Here is a 23,394-nt window from a genome sequence, read left to right as displayed (position 1 = left end):
TAGACTTACGGGAGAGAGCATTCTGGTTAAAATATTAATAATAGATCGGAAAACAGAAAGATAATATGTTTATCAAAAGTATTTAATTCAATCGAATCAAAGAAATATATACAAATTATATACTGTATTAATGTTTCTAAAGAAACAAATAATGATTGAAATCAGAATATTTTCACAGTTGTAATTAAGAAATGAAGTATTTTATATATGACGAGATACTCTGCCGTGGCATTTTTGAATATTCATTTGTAAAGGAAACATCAAAATTAAATCTAAATACATTCTTACATCCTACAAAAAAAAATGTTTATAAACAATAATCATTATATTTCTACGTTAATTATTTCATACCATTTTAGTATTTAGGTTTTATGAGTATTTATAATATTATTTATTTGTTTGTATTGTAATATATCCATAAAACGGAAAGTAAGATAAATTTATTAAATTTTTAATTTTAAACGGTCGTTAATAAAAACTTTTTTCAATTCATAAAGCATGATTTTAAATCCTTGCAGCTCACAACAACCGTAAAAATAATTTACAATAATCACAACAAAATTTAATTACAACCCTCATGTTGATTATTTATTACTGTTTAAGTATGGATTTAGAAGTCTTTGCTTATATTTTGTATACATATATATTCACATAGTGGAATGTTAGAATTTAAAAATTGATTCATTAGATAAATAACATTCGTGTTCATTGATATTAATATATATTCAAAAGAATTTGAAAAAATTACTAACAGGAAAGTTAGTTTATTATAAAATTTTAATTCAATTTTTGTTTGTATGTTTTAATAGTTTAACCATATAGCATCTACATATTTGTACTATGGTACGGTTCTGAAAATTGTATTCATTGTGTTGACCAACTATCCTCCACGTCTAGATTCATTTACATTATAGATCACATTTCAAAAGCACACTATCGGTTTGCGTTCTCAAAAATTCCGAAAAATGTAAATGAATCCGGAGTCAGAACAATTAATGTAGGCCGTTTGACATTCGAATTCAACTATTAGATTAAGATATGTGATGACGCAAATGCGTATTTTTTTCCTGAGTATCATTGAGATGCCTTCTATTTACTATTGTGTGCGCTTAAAGACCATTTGCATGCAATACTATTTAATTCACTTGTGAAAGCTTATTTTCGTTTTCGTTATCTAAATTCAGGACACGGCAGAAAGAGCTTTACATGTGACTTTCAAGCACGGTCATCATTAATAACGGTATTCTGACCTCGAGTTGTTCTTTTCTGTTTCTTTTTTGAGTCACTGTCCTACATGTATCATAAACTTTGACCTTTACAAAAAGCTAAGGATTGTCTACCCAAGGAATAGATTCCTTAACTTTGTAATATATTTAGCCTTTTAACTTTTTTCATTCGATCGTCACTGATGTTTTTTTGTAGACTTAACTCGTGTCTGGCATACATCATTTTAATTCTGGTATCTTTTTATGTCTACATACCTTTTTATGTAAATTGGTTATTTTGAAAGTGTGTACAGGTATTCATAAACTTCTGAATTAAGAAATTCTTCGGCAAAGCTAAGTTTCCCTGTAGAATGTTTGAATTGATTTAAGTAAAATCAGGAAATCCTTAAAGTTTGAGATGTTTTATGAGACCAAAATAAGTCTCTTCATAAGAGGTCCCATTCAATTGCATGCAACAGGTTTCACCGCATACAATATCTGCCATGAGTAAAGACAACTTCAAATACGAGTTGAGAATATAAAGTCATTCATGTAGGAAACAAAATATAAAGATATGATAGATAAAATAAATGCATCCACAATTCCAGATTATAAAGCAAACTGAGTGCATAAATTTATATTGCGATAGGTTTGTGCAATTTGCATAAGTCATCCGGTTAGTAGAAATTAGGATTTGCCAAAGGGTTATAATCGGAAAAAATATGTACATTCCCAAGTAATAAATAAAACAGTCGAGCTTTAAATTAACTATTCAAATATAAGCTGTAAATATATACTTTCAACTGGCTTCTTCTATTCACAGTCAATTATTTCATTTCAAAAGCAAACACAAATTCAGCAACGATCTTTTGATGACCCGACAGTCAGCAGTCTTAGGTTCATGTATTGCTTTTCTTTTTTTTAAAGAAAGCAACTTGTTTTTATGGTTTTATAAATTGTCGTTTCTTTTTATAGAATCCAACATCGCACAGAATCATAGAGAAGAGGCGACGAGATCGCATGAGTAAATGCTTAGCAGAACTCAGTCAGCTTATCCCACCAATCTACTTGAAACAGGTAAAATACTTAAAACAAAATTGAAAAAGTTCAACTATCTGTTTATTGAATGCCTGAAGCGGGTGTATCATTAGTGTGAAACATCTCACCGTTCTACTTTCCTTAGGTGAAGGGAAACCTCATATTTGAGGGTTCATTTATATACAACTGTCTTATTGACTTTTCTATATATTTTTTCAAAATCATAAAATCAAAAAATACAAAAAATTAATTGTTCCTAAATCCTGAAAAAAGACCCTTTAAGGATGTACACCTCTGAGAGGCCAAACATTTCTAGAATTAAACTTTTTTTCTTAACCTGATTTTTTGGTTTATAAGACTGTAACAAAATAATTGGTGAAGAAAAAATCATATGGTGGTGCACTTCTTTTTTTGCTACGGCCCTTTGAAAATGCCCAATTTTGATGATTTTCCAATTTTTCATCGATTTTTACCTTTTTAGGGGCTATTATCGTGAAAAAAATCCCAGTTCCACAATTAAACTTTTTTTCATACTTTCTATAAAGATGAAGCGGACCAATCTGAATAAATTTTATTTAAAAAAACTATCGGTAGGTGTTAATATAAGAAAGTTTTATCATATTTTGACGCTTTTTTGTTTAAAATTTGCCATGCTGTCAATTTTCTATTTTTTGTGATTTTTCTCAGTTTTAAGAACATAATGCATATTTTTTCAACTTTTTGCTATAAACAATTGAAAAAATACATATCTAAGAAAATTGAAAAGAACAAAACGATATGGGATGTACATGATTCTTGTAAAATCATTTTTTGTATCCCTCACCCATTTTCTCATAATTTTGGCTAAAATAACTGACTTGAGTGGTCGTAAAATTTGAAAACTGAATTACTCAAAAACCGTTTGTTGTTAATACACATTTTTTTCACAGAGTTATGTTTGATTATAGTATTTTTAAAAATCATTGATATTTTTCACTTGTACCACATGATTTGCAAATAATTCAAGAACGAGATTTCAACGAGACAGGACGAGACTGAAAAGAATACATCCTTAAATATATAAATGTGTCCGAAGTTGATTACAAACAAATATCATAATTACTTCTATATTTCAGGGTCAAGGTCGTATTGAGAAGACAGAGATTATAGAAACGGCATCGAAAATTATACGAAACCTGTTAAACTTGCATAATTTCAGAGGTATGACACATTTTGGCAGTTCACGTATTGAAAAGCTTCAATGCAATAAAGGAGCTGTTATATTTTCACCAAAAAAAATGAACTTCTTCAGGAGTCAAGCAAGACTTAATACTCCGTCTCTTTAGTAATACGTCCATGAAATAAGATTTAAACGTTCTGGTTTCAACATTTTTGTGAAATGAATTGATAAATAAGTATTGTAATTTCAAAAACGTATTGCATTCATTTATTAAGGTGATTTTTGAAAATGGTCAAAAATGCGAGATTAATTATTGCAATTCCAGGAGGCAGACACATAAAAAGGGGGCATGGGGGTCACATAGTTCACATAATTTGTTTTACAAAAGTAGGAAAAGGGATTATTTAAATTTTTCCAGTTTTTTAAAACAATTTGCCTCCCCCCCTGGTCCCCATAACTTTGTTTTAACCAAGTTTTACTGTGGCAGGTTTGATGGTAACTTGTTACACCAGTCCCTTTTGTATACGTTTTTGCCAATATAATAGAAGTAACTGAAATTAGATTATAATTATCATTTAAAAATTATCAGTCCTCATTGCATTGATATAATTATAGAAATAATGGAGAAGAAATTACCATCAAATCCATGCTGTCAGGAAAAGTTTTACATGGGATATACAAAATGTCAAGAGGACATACGACGACATTTAATTGACACAAAAGGACTGGATCCTAAAGATGCTTCCTTTCAGAGAATGACAAACCTTTTAGAACAGAGAAGCAAGAAATTTCTCACGCTATCAACAAGTAAGAATCATTCTTTTTTGTAAAATGATATGAACTGATGATGATATTTAGCTACCTTGCTCAAAAGGTCAGTTTGAGCTTTGCCAACTCTAAATAACGATCGTCTTTTTTTTAACTTTGAAATTGTTTTCTTAAATTGCTCTGTGTATGCAAGTTAAATATACTCAGCCGCATCAATCTTTTGGGCACTTTGTTTCAAAATTGTGTCAGATGCTCTTGCCAATTAACCACCATGCTTTTGCTTCCTGAATTCATAACACAGGATTCAGTCTGGTAAAATAAAGTAACATTGTTTTAATTATTTCTTTTGTCAGTTAACTTTCTATTGACCTTGTTATGACCACTGTAATTTAAGAAATTTATGCTGTTAGCACTCTTTTTTGGATGATATGAGATTTTGCTTAAATTTGTATATAAAAGATATAAAGAAATTCCTAATAACATATGAGTTTTGGTTTAGTTGACTTACTTTTGACCAACTCTTGGACCTCAGACAATTTCATGTAAAGTAACAGTCTTACTGTTTGTTTTCAGTACTCCTATAGGACATACATGTAGTTCTCATATTGGGAGTACACTGATGTAATAATAAGTAGGAATATAACAGAAACGAGTTTTGTTACTGTTTGGAAGATGAGACTGATCAGTTTTAAGTCATATTAATTTGTTCTACATATACCGGTATCTCATATTCTTAGTCGACTGTTCAAGACTTATAGGACAGAGTCTGAACTATTAATGTGAGGCTTTCTAAAGGTATAGAACCACTAAGTCGGCCCGGTCAGAAAGAACATACAAGAAAGTAGTGCATATTTTAAACAAAATAGTTTTCTACGCATCTGTAACGTTGTCAATAATTAAAAATTTTGGTAATATTGGTAGCAAATGAAAGCTTAAGGACTTGGGATCACCGTAGAACACTTGTTAAAAGTTTGAATAATAATGAGAATATGAAATTCAGATAGGTGGGCATATTTCCCTGTTGCTCAGATCAGAAGTACCTGTTTTTGAACTACCCAACCTCCAGGAACTAGTGTGCTCTAATATGAAATTAAAGGTACGTTAATTGTTTCTAACACAAGTCAGATAAGGTATAGTTTTGAAATGAAATGACTACCACTTTATTTAAACTTAAGAAAACATAGCTATGAATACTTAAAGTTGCAAAATTTAACATAGAAAGCAAGGGGCTAATAATTAGAGGTGTTATTCCTTAACTGCCATAGCACAATGATCCTTTTTAAGATTATATAATATTAATGGTAAATATTATGCAAAATGCAGGTAACATGTAAGCGAAACAAGCTGTTCTAAAATTTATCCTGTCCATAATACAATTGAATAGTTGGTACTTTCATGGACTGATTGTTTTTTAGAAGTAATACTCTCAGCAATACGCAAAGTCCTCATGATGTGATATTTTGAAAATATATACTAAATTAGTTTTTTTTTACCCAGTTGTGTGGTTCACTGTACATTTAAATGTGAAAAATCCAACAGGCCATGGTGTCCTATGAACACTTATTTTTATTTGATTAGAAATATAAACTACATCTAACATGTCTAACACATATACAATTAATTACATAAGTATTTGTTTACTAATAATGTACAAGAATATGAAAAGAAATCAAGTAAAGAAGTTATTGCTTGCTCATATATATAGTTAGAATTTGACATTCAGGACATTTTAGTCTTATAAAGATAATTTTTGAACAACTAATAAACATCTTGTTTTTCATTTTGCAATTCTCTTCTAACACAGTTGTTTTCAGGACGCATTTTGTTATTTCAAGGTAAAGCATCTATTTCTTTAAGACTCAGTATGTGGTTCATAAAATCATAGATCTGTGTACTGTTATTGACCTTAACAGGCAATATGATAACACTACTTCACAGATGCACGTGAAACACTTATAGTTCTAATGATGTTCTTGTTATATTTCTGTGACGTGAGAAATAACTGTATTAACAGGCTATTGTCTATAAAGTTTTGAATTTATTGAAAGTAAATTTGACATATCTTTGACTTTTACTAGAAGATTTCTAAGTCTAAGTAGTTATGATGTACGACAGTGTATTAGTTTGAGTTCAGATAAGGGTATAAATTAGACTTCATTGAATTACTTATATTCCACTAAGTGATACCGTCTAGACAATAGTCTGTTATACAGTGTACATGTTACTGGGTGTAGAAACTAATAGTACTGCAACCAGAGTTCATTTTTTAAAACTTTAATGGTCCGGAAGAACACACACCTAAATTATATATCGATGGAAAGAGGACAACGTGTACAATAAGAAAAGTTGGGTCGTAAAAATCCAGAGTGGTCACAATTTTGTGAAATTGAGGTCAAAGGTCAGACCTAAAAATATCAATATTTCAAACACAAGAACAAAAAGGAGAAATATTCTGATATTTATTCAATAGAATGCTACAAAAACGATTAAATCATAAGATATGCTATACACGATGTTAAAACGACAAATTTGACTAATTATATGAAGAGCTGTCATTACAAAATGGCGTTGATTTGGAACCTTCTGATTTTTTTCCATTTAAGACATAGCAAAAGAAGAAGTGGCCTTGACCTTTTCACATCCATAAACTTTCATTTTGTGTATAGTATTTCACTATAGTATATTACAGAATTATTTTCTAAATTATAAAACACCAGTTTATCAAATTATTTCAATATTTTTTCTATCTTTGAAAAAAACAAAATTCAAGCGCTGAAACAGTGTTTTTAATTTTGCATCTTAAAGGTTGTGTATTTTGTGAAAATTAGTATCTAGTTATAGATAAATACATATTGTGTATTTGCAAAGTCTGGACAGAGCAGTAATAACACAAAATATACTATAGTCACCCGAGGCGAATGCGAGGTTTAAAAAAAAATTGAGTGTAAAACAAAGTCAGTTTGGTGCATGAACATTTTTTTAGTAGGATAATCCTGGTAAAAAAGTTAACTCATTGATTTTTTAAGGGAAGGATGAAAAATTATACAATGCAATGCCAATTTTCTAATGTTGTAATTTAAATTCAGTCATGATCCTTAAATAACTTTTAAAAGCGACACACAATAGCTCAAGTATTCATACAATAGGGACATGAATCAATCTCTTAGTCATCATATGCGGATTCAGTACGCGAATTAGCATTTTACAAGACACTTCCCTTTTTTATAAGAACAAGTTCGGCGCAGGACAGAGTTTGTTCAAAGCAAACACAGTTTTTTTTAGTACAAATGCTATCTGGAGCGTAAATACCGTCATGATTTGGTCAAACTCGTCAGATATAGTCTTCCCTTTGCATAGGAAACACAAAAGAAATGTGAGTACAAAGTTTCGATCAATGTTCGTGACCCATATTCCCATATGCATATGCATGATGTATCTGCACTGCCAGTCCCAAATGTAAAGGGGCGAATGTTGCTACAGAAACGATTGATTTTGTAACATCCATACATTTACGATTTTTTGTTATCTTTAGGGACAATATACGGTTCAGAAGCGCCTTTGTGTTATTTTTCATCGATTAACTATCAAATGAACTTTTGAGCCTAGGCTCTTTGTTGAAGACCGGACCGTGACCTATAATGGTTTACTTTTATAAATTGTGACTTGGATGGTGTGTTGTATCATTGGCACTCATACCACATCTTCCTATATCTATTAACAAGCTATGCGGGCATCATTTCCATAGAAATACCAAAACGAGGACATAGCTCATAAGACCACTGGTGGCAGGATGAAGTAATTGTTCTTCTTTTAATGTATCCTTGATATTTTCAGACACACCTTGGTGTAATTCTGAAAATCTTAATATAGACTTCAATTTTCCTGCAGCAGATATGGCATCCCCTAAATTGAGTTCAGAGCTAAACTCTATAATTCATATCCCTTGGTCCCACTGTGTCTGAATTGTAAGGTGTCACAATATCTAGTTAGTTCTGGAGTTTGGCAGTTTGGTAAGCATCAGAGACAATCTTGGGTAAAATTGATCGGTATATATAGAGGATGTGCTACATGAGAAAGGCTTTTTCTTATGGAAAAACAAATCACATCACTAACAATCGTTATTAATGAACTGACAGCAAGTTCAAATTCTATTTTTTCAGTGACTGTTTTACTTAATTGCACAGGTGTTGACTTCAATAAGTACTTGGTTATGCATGGATAAATGATTACTCACATTAATCAGTTTGATCACATATATGGATTTCTGTTGTTTCTAATTTAAAGTTCCCGAAGGGTGACTGGGGAAACGAAATATGGTCACTTGGTCTTCCCCCGACCGGCAGTAAAACGAAGTTGGGCGTCCGTTTGGCTTTTCGGGATGTATCAAGTTCGCAGTCACGTCCGGTCAGAATGGGGACGTTAAATCCGCTGCCTCGTGTAAAGGGAGTGTCACGTTCTTTGCACGTTTAAAACCTTTGCATCAATTCTTTAAGGGGTCCATAGGTGGCATGTTGCAATGGAAAATTTCTGTCCCAATCCAATATCCCATCATTTTCCAGTGGCAGTCTAAATTTTCCCGATCATCATCCCGAATGGCCTCTATTATGACAAAACCTACCTATTGTTTTTATTGTTAGCTTGTTCTCGTCCTGAACATGCATGAAATTTTTGTCACTGGACTTTAAGCAACCAACAATCAATTAATCAATTTAATTTAAAGACGCACCAATTTTGCCTTCTGGTGCAATTCTCATAACATCACTGATGATTCGCCCACGGAAAGCAGAATATCAAGAGAAGTTGGTTTTAGCATTACCTTGTCAAACACCAAATCTTTGCGAAACTTCAATAGTACTTTTCCCCCGACCACTTGCATGCATATTAATTGCTCTGAGGTTAAACATTGACATACAATGTATTTTCACACAATGTCAACTATAGTCATTATCCGGAAAACCCTCTTATCCGAAGGATTTGGTTAACTTTTATATAAAGTCAAAATTTTATTAACAAAAATATAACTTATTTACAGAAAATACACGAAAGAACTACTATATATATTCAAATCACTCAAAAATAAATTAACTTCTCCTACAAAATCTACATAATCACATCGAAATTATCAAATTGATTGTGAATGAAAAAATAAATGGTGGAGCTGATTGACGGATAGGAAATTTCCGTAATTAAAAAAGGTACAAATGATGTTTTTATTGTTGATTTTTTGACAAAATTGTTTGGAATTTGCCAAACAAAATTTGCATGCAGTATCGCAATAATATGTTGTGTCCTCTCAAATGTCAAATACTGTTTTTGAATCATTTGTTTTCTCGTTTTCAAAGAAAAACGCGTTAAATTTCTATCTAAAAAAACAGCCAACTTTAAGTTTGAAAGTTTTACTTGGAGATGGTATAATATTTATGTCTTCATCATTCCGATGATCCTTGATGATATGTGCATAGAAAATATTTACGAAAATAGCGGGATATTTAACAAAAAAAATACATTTTTGGATTTTAAGGTAACTACCCAAAACCGTAAATTGAGGGGTATCCCCATTAAAGGGATAACATACAAAAATGTGACCATAGAAACTTTTTACGACCCGACGGAAATTAAATTATAGATATTATTCTATCATTTAAAACAATTTGCAGCCGTGTGTTATTCCGGACCATTAAACTCGTTAACTAAGCGTCTTTTTCGATGTCAGTTGCAGTACTATAATACTCTATATTCCATATTAGTTGTGACTTCTTCTTCTTAGTCTTAGGCATAGCTGAAAGTCATTAAGAAAATTTCATGACCAGTTGTTCCATAGTTTATCTGAATATCTCTGCAGATACTCATGAATAGGGTGAGCCATTTAAAAACTGGTAATGCAATTTTCAAAATAATCTTCGGTTATGTTTAAGATTGGTTGAACAGTCGATAAGCACTGGTCCAGTACTAGTTTTTGCACTACAGATCTGCATGATGAATGTTTTATCTTGTAATTTAAATGATTTAGTCTTGGATGTTACCTAAAAAAACTTTAGCACAACCTTAACATCGATGAGGTTTCGAAATGTCATAATTGTGTATCATGTGTATTGTCTTATCAATCAGGTATCTCTGTTTAATTGTTGATTTCTCTAGGATATTTTGGTGAGTTTTGAATGTTGTGCATCTAATTTTGCTTCCCAACAAATACGATCATGTAGTACTACATGGTTTTATATTTATATAAAACATATGTAGTATATTTTATTACTTGTAAGCATATTTGATATAACTTTTTAATTGTTTGTTATGGTATAAAATTAGCGAATTAGTTTCTTATTATTTGATAATTTTTTATACTTATTCTAAAGGTGTTACTAATTATGAATAAATATATATGTTGTGTGTATGTCTTTAGACACAGCAACCCAACAACAACAAATACATGTGACATTTAGAGTTCAACATACAGTCTTCAACAAGATATATCTAAACATACTGTCAGCTCTAATAGCCTTCATTCGTGGAAAGTAATGCAAGAAAGGTGGGTTTTTTTCTCTTAACTTACACCTATCGCTACTACGCACATTTCATTTAATTGTTTTCTATTGTAGTGAAATCTGCATCTGACTTCCAAGATATAAAGCCTGATAATTCCTTGATGTTGGAAGCAACAATGTCAAATTTTAACTCATCGAGAAATTGTCAAGTAGAAAAAGACATTGGAATTTCTGAAAACAACATGGCCGTGATAAAACAGGATAAACAGCTTTGTACCTTACTGAAGCCAACAAAACAAACATCCAGTCAAACATCAGGATACTGTAGTTCCAGTAATCAGTCATTGTCAGATGGAAGCTCATCATGTATTACGCTGCAGTCTGTTCAGAGAGATACAGCAGAGAAAAATGAATGTAATCGGTCAAGAGGCAGTTCATGGTCTAGTGACCGGAATTCATCTGAAGGCAGTAATAGACACAAAATTGATTACCACAAGTCACATTCTTACAAATTCAAGCACAATATTACCAAAAGGTTTTCTCAAGAAAGACGTCCTTATCACCTCAAGAGTGATATATCATCAGATTCAATGGAAGATGGAAATGAAGAAGGAAAGCAAAATAAAATGGGTTGTAGAACTTCCAGTCCTGGCACTCAACATAGTCAATATTTAGGCTCTCAAAACAGTTCTACAGACAGCTATAGTGAGCAGAATAAAGTTCTACGATATCAGAATGATTTTGGGAGTGATGGACGTTTTGATTCAAAACAGGTGCCTCTTCCAGCCTTTGCACTTCATCCTCTTGGAACACATTATGTTCCAGTGACAATTCATCCCACATATTTCAAAAATGTGTTTAAAGATGAAACAAATACTCAAGCATCTGCAGCATATCATCCCATTAATATCCCTGTTAATTTCTGTGGTCCAAATGTTTCTATACATCCACATGTAGACCCTCAGCTCCTATTTGCATCAGAACGACAGAAAGAGGAAACATACAGTGAAAATTCATAAAAATCGTTTTGAAAAGAAAATTGAAAGACACAAATTTTATGCATATGGACAATTGTAGTTATGTTTAAAAATACATTACTTTTAATGTTAAATTACCAATAAGTCTGTGTTATTAAGAAATGAACAATTGTTTATGAAACAGAATTTCAGCATTATGATGTTAAATTGTTGATACTTATATCTGAAGTGATGTAATAGCTGTTACTTTATTCATGCCCAACCTGAAGTTTTTATTCTCATTTTGTTATTGTACATTGATCAAAAAGAAAAAGAAAGCAATTAAATGGTTGCTATTTGTATATATTATTTTTTTGTATCATTTTTGCATATTTTATTTTAAGAAAGTTACTTTGGAGATATAAATGTATGTGGAATAAATTTAATATTTTTAATCGTTGTAAGGCATTTTGTTGTTAAAGATCAACTACAAATGTTATAACTCAACATTATCACATATTTCTTACGAATACGTCGGGTTTTGCATATGCAATAACCTCAAAATTGCCCGAGGCAAAAAAGAGTATATTGATATTCTGTCCTGATTCTAAATGACGTGACGTCATTGCGGCCTTAACGACACGTTTGTGATAAAATGTTTAACATTTTACCTTTTATCTTTCATTAATTTGTTATAATTGACCTTTTTTCTCTTTTCTGTAGAACTTAAAATATGTGATAAAAAGATTATAACATGTCTTTTACATATTGGCCCTGGTATCAGCCATCGGCTAAAGCCTCGAGGCCGATATGGGAGTCTCGGGATGATACCAGGGCCAATATGGAAAAGGGCATGCTATAATCTATACATATACACATTTCTTACATGTAGATTCTACAACCCTTAATATTTCCATTAATTCAAATGTTTGTAAACAGGTAATTCTTTGACATATTCCCCATTTCCATTTTCAATTTTATTTTATACAGAGTTTGTCTTTAGTGCCGTTTGGAGACAGTAGAGTGCCTCCCCGTGCTTTAGGTTTATGCTCTTATAATAAACAAGATAATTGAATGTGTGTCCGAGCGAGAACTTTTCTATGTTCATTATTTTAAGAATACTTATATAAATAGATATAGGAAGATGTGGTGTGAGTGCCGTTGAGACAACTCTCCATCCAAAATTACAATTTATAAAAGTAAACCATTATAGATCAATGTACGGCATTCAACACGGAGCCACTCATATTTGACTATTCAGCCCCATTCTTCTATTTTGTCAGACGTCAGGCGCTACCCTTATATACTCTGGGTTTTTTTGTCCTCTGGTTTGTAGCTATCGTATTTTTTAGGGTATTTGATGATAGCGTTTGACGTCATTAGCCGAACAGTTTTATCTATTTTACTATATTCTATTCCTGTGTGCTGGTTCATATTCTGGACGCCAGTCTTTGCTCCTTTCAATTGGAAATACGGATAACAACATGAACAAAAAACAAATAATGAAACTGAGAAATGGAAAAATACTTAATACTAAACTCGTTCAAAGAATATCTACCCGTTTCAATCTTCAAAATAGCTTATCTAAAAATACTATCGATAAGTGTCATGCCAAAAAATGACTTCTCTGTCCCCGTCTTTCTACCAACAATACGGTAAGGTCGAAATTTGATGGTTGCACATTTTCCTTTAATTTTGAAACTGATATCAATTGAAAAAACTAACAGCACTATCTATCAAGTCAGGAATATGACAGTTTTTGTCCATTCGTTTTTGATGCGTTTTGTTATTTGATTTTGCCATGTGATTATGGACTTTCCCAATTGATCTTCCTCTAAGTACAGTATTTTTGTGATTTTACTTTTTACTCACATGACACAAACCGAGATGTGGTATTCAGTACGTTGGTGAAACTGGACGCTATTTATCTAAACTCACTCAAGAACACTTTGTAAGAATCACAATCATCCTATTTAATATTTAACAGTTCAACCTTTTGAAGTAGTAAGTACGTAGCCTGGGAAATCTCATTCAAAGTGTGTACGATCACAGAAAAGAATTGAATTAAGTTGAATACAAAAATTACAGCAGTCTATCCTCTCGGTCTTAATGATACTATCATGGGATTTGTAATATACCAAGAACCGATTCTGTTAACATTTTGGATATAGTTTCTAAAACAGTTCATAAAAACCGTTCTCATGGGCGTAGAAAAATCGCAATCAAAGAAAATTTCGTACTTAAGATACAAATATTTCGGACCTGATTTCTATTTCCCATATAAAAACAACGGTAGACATTATCTGTTAACCAAGCTCTGTTCTTTACCTGTCAATAAATTACATCAAATTTTAGAGGATTGCAACACAATTCCATATTGCAGTCCTAATTATGAATTTGTCCAAATTATAATTGCATATTGTTATGCTAAACTGTTTCCCAAAATTGATCGCCCTGAAGATCACAAAAATCATTTTATTAAAATCAAAAAAGTCAATCAAGGTTTTGATTTTGTAAATATTGCCGGTATTTTTAATGATCATTCTGTTGAAGAACAAATAACTGGCTATTTTGATAATACTGAACTCCCTCTTATTTGTTATGTTTACAAACAATCTACTCGGAAATATGTGTTTAATTATAGCGAAGTGTGTAAAGATGTTAATATCAGTGACAATACACCTACTTCATGAAATTGCAGTAATCGAATACATTTATGGCACTAGTTCCCATGTTATAACAGCAGACCTTAGCATCGTTCGTGACCTAAAATTGAAATCATTCCTCAGTAAAGGACCTAAATATCGACCACTGTCAATTATTATTTGGAATGAGTGTCGTAACATCATCCACGACTCACTCCGCTCGAAATGAATAAAATGCGAAAAAGCTGACAAGAAATCCTTAGATTCATTTCAGTAATGAACATAGTTGATATACGTACGTAAACAACATTTTAAAGAACATTTGACTTCTTACAACAACCATAATAGCCCTAGCAAACTTTTAAATAGACTTATCCTGGAGTAGTCCAGTCGATTTGAGCAGATTTTTGACAAAATTGCTCAAATTGTGGTAAAAGCATGATATTTGGCATAGAAGTAGTATATGTCATGGAAAACATTTTAAGCTATGAAACCAATCTGAAAATCGAAATTAGCGGAAGAGGCGGCCATTTTAAAATGGCGGCCGTTTGATCTCAATAGATTAATAATAGAAAATCATGAAAATTATATTAGAGAAGATATTGCCATGCAATCTGGTTGATAGAATAACAGTGCTGAATCCGATTGTCTTGTAGAACAAAAGTTTTGGAAATATTACCCATATTGAATGGCGGCCATCTTGAAAAATCTTTTTTTAAGCCAAATATTCATTATTCGATATAATAAAAAAAAATGCATTGTGGAAGATATATACAAATGTATTTGTTTGAACTATATAAACAGGACAAAAAGCTAGCCTATCTCCCCGAGTTATTCTTCTGTTTTGTAGCGGATACAAAAGCATTAAAACGCGGACACGAAGAGGATCATAAAATGAACTATTACTCTGAAAGCATTATTCGTGCAACCGCTTGTTCAACATAGAATAACAGGAGAATTTTATTTTATACGTAAAAATAAAGCAAGAAAATATCTGTATACCTGTCGTTTATAATAGTTTGCTGATTACTGGATAATTCGTTTTGTTGATATTGTTCATTTGAAACAACTTTCAAAAACCTTGATTGCAGACATAATGAATTTTATATCATACAAGTAATGTTATAAGAACATCAACTGCTCAAATGTTCTCAATTGACGTTAACAATATCTAACAATAAATGAAATGTACATGTACATGTTTTGTCAAACCACACTCTGTTTATCATATTCTATCACATTGTCCTCCGCATTAACATAGAGTAGTACAACTTAATACTGCCTTTACACATTTGCAATTCCTTAGTAACCGTGTTCACTTTGACTTATAAGTTAAGCGTGCTGCAGGAAATTATTATATAGTCATATGGTATATTCATCACAATTGACAAGGACTGTCATCTGAGGACTTGATATATATTGATGTTTTGGTAGCCATCTTGAATGATGGCCATTTTGAAAACATGAATTTCCAATATATCATTATTCGCTAATCTTATTAATTCACTTTTTGCATTCATACTTTTTTTACTAATTTATATTTGATATTCACAAAAAGGTCAGATAAGGCATGCACATGTTTACAAAATTAAGATATCAGTATCAAAATGTCTGTTACTTACACGTTTGCCTAAGTAACTTTTTAAAACAGAAATTGCGTATATATTATATAATTTATGACCGAAAGATTTTTTTGGGAAAAGATCAAAATTGTAGATTTCAAAAACACTGGAACTAGTTATAAGAAAAACATATTGGGCAATTATACTGGAAGGAATGTGTGAAACGGCAAGAGAGGACATGTAAGGGTTTGCAATGCCAGGCAGATACAAACAGAACAGTCATAGACATTTCAGCTGGCAATCACTCTTTTGATGCAAGCATACGAAGATGTTTGGTCTTGAATTGGTTTTCCTTTTGCTCAATTCGAAACAGTTAAATGAGGGCTATTGAACTGCAGAAGCACTCCAGAATCACGAGGCAAATGGCACAACCATGTCAAACAAATTTGCAGACCTCAAAATGTTTCATCAGGAAAAGGGAAAACATACTTCTGATGTTGAAGATAAGTTGCCAATTGAAATGAAACAATATGTAACCAGACACTGTAAAGTGGAACAGGATAAAAAAAACAATGACTGCAATGTATTTTTTCTGTGTTGATGTATCTAAAGATCTCCATGATACATCGACATTTTCAAATCGACAAAAATAGGGCATGACTGTGAACTTGTACTACAAGACATATTCCCTCAGCCAAAGTAAGAGCTGGAGATGTCAAATCACTAGTATCATGCTTGATGATTGATGAAACTTGACAACATAGCAAATAGGCAGAATAAAAGACACAGAAAGAAAGCCAGGAAGCTTTTATCCTTGGAGTTGTGCTTTCCTAAATAATGAAATACATTGATGGCACACGGTCTGGAAGAAGTATTGTACCAATCTCCAAGCTTGCAAATCACGCTAAATTGTACAGTAAACGCCTGGAAGATCTTGGGGTTATCATGGAAGGAAGAACTTATACAATGCAGTTAACAAAATTGGAATGTAGCTGCTTTAGGATATCTATTAGCATACAAGCAAGATAAATTAGTGCTCTTGATTTTTTAACAAATGTAATCGTGAAGCTCTGAAACAGACCTAATAAAAAAAGGTAAAAATGAAGGCATCACCATATCCATAGCAGGCAAAATATATATGCTTGTTACTAAGAATAACTTTACAGGGACACTCAATAACAGCTGTTGACACAAATCAGGTCAACAGACATACGTTCCCTTAGTAAGAATGATACAGGATGGCCAAATATCAAGACACAGTCCAGAAATATCGTTGAGTGGCAAACAAGACTTACCATTTCTCAGCTATAATAGTTCAATTGTGCAACTTGTCGTTGAAAGGATACAACTGCAACTTATCAGTCATCAGATAGAGAGTAAGATGTCCCAAAGATTGTGGAACTGATTCATTTGAAAAGCCTACATTAAATGTCACTGTAAACCTTTTTATAGTAACAAGCTTAACTCTTCAAACTTTTCTAGTTACTTTGACTATGAAGAGGCCTTCATCATCACGACTAAAAGACATGGTCTGTTTCAGAACTTCCCCAACATATTCGTTGAGAATCCGGAGAAAGACGCAACCTTTCATGTGTGCTTGCATATCAATTATGGCAGCTAGTATTCAATTTTTCAGAAGTGTTGTATTAATCATTCCTTCCATGACAACTCATATTTACTAAGAACATTTACCGTACAATTTACCAATATCATCAATTTTAAATATTAAAACAATATCTGTTCCATAGTGTGAGCCGTCACTGTTTACTATCAATTTGGTGAGCCCCATTCCATGGATAACAGATTCTTGACTTTTTTTCTGTGTCTCGAATTCTGTCTAATTGCCCTGCAGTTTTAACAAACATTTAGCATGATATCTGCTCCTGAAATATTAATCTCCAGCACGGAGTCTTGCTAAAAGAACAATGGTTAGTAGTTCAAGTGACAGTCACATATTCTATTGTCGGTCATAATTGTCGAGGCTTCATGATGATAGTCAGATACTTCATCACAATGAAAGAAAAAAAAATCCTGCAATCATATTGGTCTTGTTAATTCATCACAACCGTGGCTGGTTATTTTACTGGTATTTTCAATCCGTGACTCATCTTAGACTTTTTTCGTTTTTCCTGACAAAATATATTTTGATCTTAAGATATGCTTTGACAGGATAACTACAGTTTGCCTTGTGATTCTCCCATTACATTGCCTTCCTCAACTTGGAACAGTTGTATGCTTACAGAAAATGACTTATTACCAGCTCAAATGTCTATGTCTGCTCTTTTTGTATTTGATTAACATTGTAAATCCGCATGTGTTCTCTGTTGGCGTTACGAATTCTTTCCAGTCTATTTATTATTTTTTCAGCTCCATTAACTTTATACCTACGTATTATTCCTTTTCAACATACAGTGGTCTTAACTTATATTGTATATACGCATTTTTTGGTGGTAAAAAAAGTAACTAAGCCCTACATGCTAAACTGCAATTAAAAGAATTTATGCATATTTTTTAAATACATTTATTAGTTAACATATGCATGCCTTATTTCAGCACTTGGTGAATATATCCTATATGAATAGCAACAGTCATATAAATAAATTATAAGAAAGACTAGTTGTAAATGCATTTAAAACTTAGTATTAATTCCAAAAACAATTTAGGATAGCGAATAATGATATATTTGAAATTTACGTTTCCAAAGTGGCCACCATTCAAGATGGCCACCTAATACTTCAATAGTCCTCAGTTGATGTCCTTTGTCATAAGATATACAAAAGTTTATCAAAATTGGTAAAGTAATATATTTTTCATATTTTTTTTAATAATTTTTATTAATTTTTTAGACATGATTTCAAAATGGCCGCACGGAGCCCCCATTTTGATTTTCTGAATTGGGTTCATAGCTATAAATGTTAGTTATGACATCAACTAATACTCTGCCAAACTTTATGCTTTTACCACAATCTGCGCAATTGTTTCACAAATCGACTGGAGAGGTATATCGTTACGATACTGTTGTTAGGTCATTAAAGATGGCATATTTTGGTATTAATATTGATTCAATCATAGGGTCTTTGCATCGGAAATAATCACATTTGTTTTAAAACCAGTTGTTGGCATTATACGGGTTTTGTTCTTCTCGTATATTTTATGATGGTATGATATTTGCTTTTTTTAAAACTAAATAGTGTTAAAGAGTCTCTGATATCTGAAATATCTGTGATATCATGTAAAATGTAATTATATGCTGTTAGACTCTGTTAATATTATTGATTGATTAAAAAATAGTTTCCAGATTATACTGTCTTTAACTTGTTACTTTTTTCAGTAAAACATTTCCAATGAATTAAAACTTAGCAATCAATGTATGTGGTCTCGCTATTGTAGTTCATGTTATTCCATTGGTTTTTGTTTGTAACCATGAGGTGTCTACTTATTCGATTGATGAGATCTGACAGTTGGGTTTACTGTATGCAGCCTTAATGTGTTCAATTTGGCAAAAAAAAAGAAGATAATGTACAGATTAAAATGATCTACCTTTTGCTTCGCTTGTTTTTAATATCCTCTGATTTGATATATCATTATTGTTTTAAGTAATTTAACCTATGTTGCCCTAAACAATTAAAATTGATATACAGACAAAATCCAAATAGTTCACGAAAATTCATATAAGTGTGAATAGTTCATAATCCAGAAAGCACCGAAGCTGGAAAAGTAGACAATCAATGAAAGGACTTCGAGAAAGTTCAGAGAGCCGACGTTCTCGTTTTCAAGGAGGTCAAATATCAGTTGATACATTTGAGATACTTCTTTTTGTAAATTTATTGTGATGTTAAAGCGTTGACCGATGTACATGTTGAATGTGCACTCGGTCAACGCTTTTACAACTCTATAAAATTACTAGAAAAAAATTCAATACTTATTCAATACTTATTATTACATTTTGTGCTAGGATTTCTATCAAGTTTTTCTTTTATTTACATGTGCACTTTATTGTTGAAACAAGTGTCTTCATAAATGTTACATTTCATTTTGAAATGCAGGTTAATTTCACAATGGTGTGAGATTGCTGTTAGCCAATCAAAATAACGTATTATAGTGAAACAAAGATGTTATGTAATTATAGAGATATGAACATTTAAATCAATGAGGACATGCATTATTCTGACCAAAAGGAGAAAGATCAATAGAAAAATATGAATTTTGCTGTACAGGAATCAATAATACTGATTTCAGAAAAGAACCAAATGTGCAATTGCTTTCTTGTAATGAGTATAAGTATGGTTAAAATTGTAAAGGTATTATCCAAGGACGTCATCAATTAGAAAATATGGTACAGTAAGATAGAAAAGGCCGCAGGTAACATTATGATACATGTAATGCACCGCAAAATGTATACTCAATTTCTATCATTATTTAAAAAGTAATTCACTGCCTTGCAATTTCAAAATGTCAGTTATAAGGTACACTATAATTCTAGTCCATGATTGTGATAGAAGCGAACCTGACGACATAATGCTGAATATATAACCCTATGATTTTACAAAAAGTGTAATTTAATCTATGTAAGCTAAAGCTTTTTTTTTGGTGAATGAAACTGAATACGATCTTAGAGTTGGTTGAAACTAACAAATAAATAAGAATTATAAAATCAATATGTGACATAAGAGCTTAAATTATAAGCGACGTCACAATGTGGAACAGAAATTTATCCCAATAAGACAACAAAGCATAAAAATATAGGTTCCAAAATAACGAAATATGTACGATTATTTGGTTTTTACATTAAGATGCGACTCGTAAATTTAAAATATCAGGCGATAGTCTCAATCTGAAATATAGTTTTTGTTATTATTAAGCACATGAACTTTAAAATTGTGGCTAGCGGCTGATAGTTTACGAGGTCAATGTGCAGAAAACCTGATAAGTTAAGTTCAAGTCACTTTCTGTAAAGTCGACTGTATGAATATACAAATTCTTCTTTTTTTTTTTTTGGCTCTAAATATTTTAATTTAAACATGGATCTTTATTACTATATTTCTATATGTTACGAACGATTACATGTAATGTAATGGTTCACTGAACGTCAAAATATACTGGACTATTTATTAAAGTGGTGGTTCATAAGGTACTAGATCAGTTTAACGTTCACACTAGTACTGAAACTGCACAAATTGTCCTTATGTCAAACCTGTCCACTTTTGTTTTCTTTTCTCGATGTTTGAAATAAATAAATAGAACTAACCAGGGGATCTCCAAAGCGGCAACTATTAGCACTCCAGCACTGCAGCACTCATAGTCCATGCTGTATTATAATACGACACAACTGAGGCGATCTACACATCATTCAAAATATATATTTATTCGTCTTGGGTATGCCATAAATATTCCCGGTAGATCTCGCCGAACGACAATCAATCGACCAATTTATAAAATCTATGCACATGTAAAATATCATGATATGCTTATTTTATCACACACTTATTGTGTTATGATATGTTAATTCCCGTAAGGCAACATAACTCACATTGCAAGTAAGAAAATTAGAGTACAGCTATATTCATAATAATTTTATATTACGAACATGTACATGTACGTAACAAGTAACAACAACAAAAATTTACGATGAAGAATATTTCCATTGCATTTTGTTCAGCATGTTTCGAATTCATTGTTTATGAATGGAGTCATTGTGCATTGCAAGAGGACGGATAATTGACAGGACAGATAATAGTTAACTGGAACCAAACCCGACGGATTTGTACAAAGACAGGACAGATAATAGTTAACTCGAACCAAACCCGACGGATTTGTAGAAAGATTTACCAAAAACCCCACTGGTTATAGATTTCAGCATAGGGTATGTTAAACATGTATGTGTTTTATTTTTATATATTGCGTTTTTTTATTGTTTTTTTTTCATGTTTCAATTTAATTGCTGTTGATGTCATTTCTAGCTTGGCCTATATTCCAATAATATATTATTAACCGGTTATGAAGGTAATACATTTGTAGCTACGCTGTACCAGAGTCGAAACCGAGTGTAATAGTTGGTGTCGAAGGGACAACACACTTGGTAATAACCTAAATACCAGTCATGACGTGTTTTAGAATACCGAACTAGACAATTTCCAAAGAATCTAAACATACCACTTAGCCAAACAAATAATAACATATAGAACATGCACATGACATATGTGAAGGTATGTTTTAACCCCTACTGTTTTCTGGTAATATATGTATTTGATTAACAGTAGTCAAAAACAACTTATTTACATATGTGACCTTGTGTCAAAACAACTTATGTACATATGTGATTGCCAGTAGTAACAGTAGTCAAAAGTAAGGATCCTTGTGTCAAAACAACTTATGTACATATGTGATTGCCAGTAGTCAAAAGCAAGGATCCTTGTGTCAAAACAACTTATTTACATATGTGACCTTGTGTCAAAACAACTTATGTACATATGTGATTGCCAGTAGTAACAGTAGTCAAAAGTAAGGATCCTTGTGTCAAAACAACTTATGTACATATGTGTTTGCCAGTAGTCAAAAGCAAGGATCCTTGTGTCAAAACAACGTATGTACATATGTGATTGTCAGTAGTAACAGTAGTCAAAAGCAAGGATCCTTGTGTCAAAACAGCTTATGTACATATCTGGGTCAGGATCCCTAATAGACCTTGAGATGAGGAACTCAGATGACGTAATTAAAAAAAAATATCAGTCCGCCATACACATGATACAATTGTGGATGCTGTAATTCTAAAAATTGACATAAATGAACAATAAGAACTGTTTTATAGAGCTGATGTGATGAGAAAAGAAATATGTAGATTTGACCTGAAATAAATTATAAGAAAGGACAATTTTTTTATTGAATTTTATGATCAGAATTTTTGAATTATTTCATGAGGAGAGTGACATTTTTCACCATCTTTGTGGGTCCAGCTATTTGTGAAAAAAGTAATCTAACTTGCAACCCTGAAAATTTAACCAGACATGTATAAATGTATCAGCTTCGATATGAGCCATCATACATGTTCAAGTAAACGATATGGACTGAGCAACGGAGGAAAACGTTACCATTACCGCCTATAGAGAATTAATTGTAAATGTTTACCCATCTGATTGCCAGTAGTAACAGTGGTCAAAAGCAAGGATCCTTGTGTCAAAACAACTTATGTACATATGTGATTGCCAGTAGTCAAAAGCAAGGATCCTTGTGTCAAAACAACTTATGTACATATGTGATTGCCAGTAGCTCAACTATACTAACGTTCACCAAAGTATACACAATTGTATTTTAGGTCGATGAAAATGTCATCATTGTAAAATACAAGTACCTTAATATTACAATAATTTTAAAGTAAAATAATAGTACTAAATATTAAAAGTAAATTTCAAGTACTACATATTTTTAGGACAGAAATAGTACCTATGCAAAAGTAGCTGGGTATTAACCAGGATTGCAAACACTTTCGTGCAGTTTTCATTGTTAATAAACGCCTAATAGTTGAATTGTTGATGTAAAAAGTCTTCTGATTGGCTGAAAGTTTTTTGTCTATCAGCTCATA

This window comes from Mytilus edulis, chromosome 3 (assembly GCF_963676685.1).
Source record: "Mytilus edulis chromosome 3, xbMytEdul2.2, whole genome shotgun sequence".
NCBI lineage: Eukaryota > Metazoa > Mollusca > Bivalvia > Mytilida > Mytilidae > Mytilus > Mytilus edulis.
Note: the sequence above shows the minus strand (reverse complement) of the source record.